This window comes from Eubalaena glacialis, chromosome 1 (assembly GCF_028564815.1).
Source record: "Eubalaena glacialis isolate mEubGla1 chromosome 1, mEubGla1.1.hap2.+ XY, whole genome shotgun sequence".
Taxonomy (NCBI): Eukaryota; Metazoa; Chordata; class Mammalia; order Artiodactyla; family Balaenidae; genus Eubalaena; species Eubalaena glacialis.
In genome coordinates, this window is record NC_083716.1 from 13,244,600 (window position 1) to 13,249,144 (window position 4,545).

Below are 4,545 nucleotides of genomic sequence, written 5' to 3' on the forward strand. Positions count from 1 at the left end.
CAGGAACTGCTGTAAGCACGGTATTCTTATGACCTCTTTTTAATCTTTACAACAAACTTAGACGGTCAGAACTATATTATCCCCATTTTTCAAGTAAAGATACTGAGGCAGAGAGAGATTCAGTAACTTGCCCAAGGGAACACAGTGAGAAGGGTCAGCTGTCCACCCCAGAGCCTTCCCTCCCCACCACTGCCCTACAGTTTCTGTGACATAAGTGAGGGAGCTTGGCTGTGTGACAGCCGGGAGGGGTTCGGGCAGTGGTGACTCAATCCACGACTATCAATAGATGGGGCAGGGGCTGCCCCAGTGGATTGTGGGAGAATCCACAATTCCAGGGGGACATGTGGGTTCAGTGTCATCAGAGCTCCTGAGATTTGGGGGTTTCTCCCCCAAAAGATTAGAAATCTGGAGTTTTAAATAAAATCTCATGATTTTAAAATATTTGTTCAATTATTTTTTAAACACTGTGCAGTTCAAACAAACAAAGAAAAAATCTGTGGACAACTGTTGGTGACACCTGTAGAAAGTGGGAAGCTTTTAAGGCCAGTTTTCCCTCCAAAGTGCTTTGCACACAGCAGGTACTCAGTGAATGTTTGAACAGATCAGCGCACAGCTCCATGAACACAGAGGTGGGAACCTGGCCACATCGATGCAGTAAAACACTGATGTCCAACGAGGGGGCATTCAGGAACTCCAACCCTCTGCACCAAGAATCCTTTTATCAGATCAGCAAAATGGCCCATCCTTGTTGTGATCTCCGGGCAGGAGGAGGCTTCTGGGGATTACGGTGATTATAATTTCAGCAGAAACCACTTGAACCCTCTTCCTGGGGAGCTTACTGGCTCCCCTTTCCCATCTGGGGTTAATATAACTTTAGTCAAACATAATCTTTAAAATATTTAACAACCGCCTAGCCACAGAAGAGTTAACACCTGGCTCAGCAGAGCCACTGAGACCTGCCACAATACTGCAGCCTTTCTGCTTGGCTGGTGCCCTGCCATTCTGTTGTTCAATATTTTAATATCACCACCTCTGCAAAAAAGGTCTAAAAGTAAAGAAAATAGAATTCTTTCTCCCTCCTTCCCTCCCTTCTTCTTTCCTCCCTCCCTCCCTCCCTTCCTTCCTTCCTTCCTTCCTTCCTTCCTTCCTCCCTCCCTCCCTCCCTCCCTCCTTCCCTCCCTCCCTCCCTTCCTTCCTTCCTTCTCTCCTTCTTCCTTCTAAACAGCTCCTACCTAGATGCCAGTACCCAGTTCAGAAGTTTTAGTCAAGTCCAAGAGAGGGGGGCACTTTGCAGAGGGGACTGAGTCAAGAGTAAACCTGTGCTTGGACTAGACTTTGCATCTCCCTCCCCCCAGATTAATGCTGCTCTGGGTGAGCTGCACAGGCATTCTAAAACCCGCTTACCTGGTGTTTTACAACTCAGACAAAAACCAGACATTGACTAATGCCAAAACTGACTTTTCTTATTACTTCATATTGGTCATATATTTAAAAATTCCAATTATCTCTTTAGCCTGAAATCAAAAGGTTAGCAGAAGCAAGATGCAAGCTCTCTGCATTTAAAAAAAAAAAAAAAGTGAACAGGAAAAGGAAAGGAGTAAGACAGCTGCCCATCAACTGAGAGCAGCTCACTGGAGGCTCTGCAACAAGGCAATGCCGGCTCCTCACTCAGAAATGAATCTACTATGCAGAGCAAGTATGGAAATTGTGAACTATTCTGTTTTTGTTTTGTTTTCTTTTTGAGTTAGAGAATAGGTCTCCTTGAATTAAAATGTTCTGGTCACATTTAATCTCTTTTCTGTATAATAACTGGGCCTAGACCTGGTTCATGAGATGCACTGACTTGTAAGGAACCACAAAACAATCAGTGAGAGGTTAGGTGCCGGAGGCTGAAGGAAGGTAAGATGCTATTCACCACCTGAGCTCTCAAGAGAGATTCCAGGAAAGAGAATTGGCTTCCAGAATATCATTTATTTCCTTATTTCTTGACCTTTGTTGAAAAGGCAGAGCCCAAAGGAGATTATAAATGGCTAAAAATAAAGGATGCATGTGTTTATTTATAACAAACAATCATCACTGAAGTGTGGGACAGGTCCTGGCAAAGTTGTCTTCCCTCCCAAGGCACACCTTGTTTTAATGTACTCTTTTGCTAAAGTTCTGGTGTAAACATTGTTTAGCTCCCGGTGTCCCAATTTTCTCAGGATAAATTGCTGTGTTTCTCACTTCAGTCCCTTAAAATCAAACCTTTTAGCCCAAATATACTAGGGATGAACATTTTCTGAGAACTCTCACTACTGTCTTAAGAGAACTCATTCAGTTATTCAGAGACATATTTTCTGCCCAAAACACGTGCAGGGTTCTGGGGACACAGAGTTGGCTAAGACTGTCTGTGCTGTTGAGGAAACCACAGCCCCGTGGGGGTCAGGGGAGACAAACACAGAAATGTTAATCCATTTATTCTATAAGTGTTTGTTAAATATCTTCTAAGTGCCCAACACTGGATGGGGAATTATAAGAGTGTGGTGGGTAGAGTGTGCTGAGAGGTCTGGTCACTGTTATGAGCAGCCCAGAGAAGGAAGGAAGGGAGGGAGTGAGATGCGGGGGGGCACATGTTAATGATAAGTGGAAATTGACCAGGTGAAGAGGAAAGACAGGAATTCCAGGTAGCAGGCATGACAGAAACAAAAGCACAAATGTAAGAAACAGTTGAGGTTCAAGGCAAATTTTTTTATCTGATTCAGACAGAGACCAAGTTCCGTACCTTCAGTTTCTCAGACGCTCAGTCATCATTCTGTACACCATCCCTGGACCATGGCAGTATGACGGGAAGGCTCCGTTCATCCCCATTTAGGTGCTACATATGGCGGCTGCCTGCCTGCCTTCTGGTTCCCAGGGGGAGCAACTCTCCCTTGCCGCAGCTCCGATCCAATGGCCCAGGGTCCCCTGTCCCCGTGTGCTGGGCGACCATGGTGATGAGCAGGACCATTCTGCATTTCTCTTAGGGTCTGAGCTAAAAGTAGATGCTCTTTCCATTTAGAAAAGTATGAATACTGTGTTGCTTTCTGTGGAAAACCAGTAACTGTGCCCTGAGTTGCCCTGCTCCGCCCCGCTGCAGGAACTCAGGGTGGGTCGGAAATTGCTTTGTGAATAGCCCAAATGATGGTGAAGTGACTTTTCTTTAAAAGTCTATTAAATGCTTACTTCAATAGAGATACAATCTATATTCAAATTGTTTGTGTCTATAATCCAATTTACACTAAACTGTTGGATAGATTTTCTCCAAATTTGGATGCTATGTAAGGGACGGACTGGCTGAAAATACAGGCCATGAGGTATACAAAAAATTGAAGTTTTCTGGGTCCTGAGGGCAGAGTTAATTTCCAGGGCCCCTGAAATTGACATATAAACCAGGGCACCTGGATGACCCATAGAGACGTGTCATACACCTGAAGATGTCATGGACTGAAAACCAACAGAGTTTCCAAATATGAGCTGCAAAGGGAAGGCCAGAAAGACACATGCTCCTTAGGTGGTGTTTCACTGCTTCTCACATGGGCAATCCTATGTAGCAGGCTCCAGGGCAAGTAGAAGCAAGGATTTACGTATGTATTTAGTGGTGGTCAATGGTTCTTGTAAGCAACACAGGGGGTGGGGAAGACAGCTGGTGACGATAATGTTTTTACTTTACTACAAAATGACATTCTCAGCTTTCATTGTAAAAAGCAGCATTGGCTCTTGTAGGCTGCACGGCTGAATGGTCTGAGTCCTCATGACCAGAAGATCATGTCAGGTCCTCCTCTAACTCCCATTTTCTTGTCTTACGAGCATGGGCGCAAACATCAATCCCTACAACCTTTTGCCATCTTTGATTCTTAAGGCTCACAGTATTAAATGCATTTCTCCAGTCCCAGAACCGGATATAAAGTCACATACAGGGTTTCCTCCCTGAAGTGAGATAAAAATCTTACCCCCCACCCCGCTCATTGAAGCAACATGCCAGAAACTCAGAACCGATGGTCCAGATTTAGGGGGAAGCTTATTATTCACGGCAACTGCCTGGCAGCGCCATGAATGGGTAATGAGGACACCACTATCAAGAAGGGATCAAGCCCAAAGCCCTGGGATAGCTACGAAATACAGTATTGTGTTTACACACTGTAACCTCAACCCTCAGAAGAGAACGAAAAAGCGGGGCTTCCAGTGTTGCTTCAGCTGAGATTCCCTCTCTCCCAGCAACACCCTGGCCTGAGCTGGTCATCCCAGAAGCAATGAAATGGGGCAAGAAGGAAAGAAAGACCAAAGCAACCAAAACACTGCAAAGTGAGCTTTAGTAAAACCAGACTGTTGACATTTTATGAACTTAATGGCGTAAAGAACATGCAGTAAAAATAATTTGCATTCTCTGATTGTATATGTTAGATCCCTAAATATCTTGATCATATAATTTCCCTAAAGATATCCTGATGGTGGATCTGTGTATGATTTACGTAAATGAGGCATTTGCATAAATTAAATTAACAAATATAAATACATGCTTATAAAATG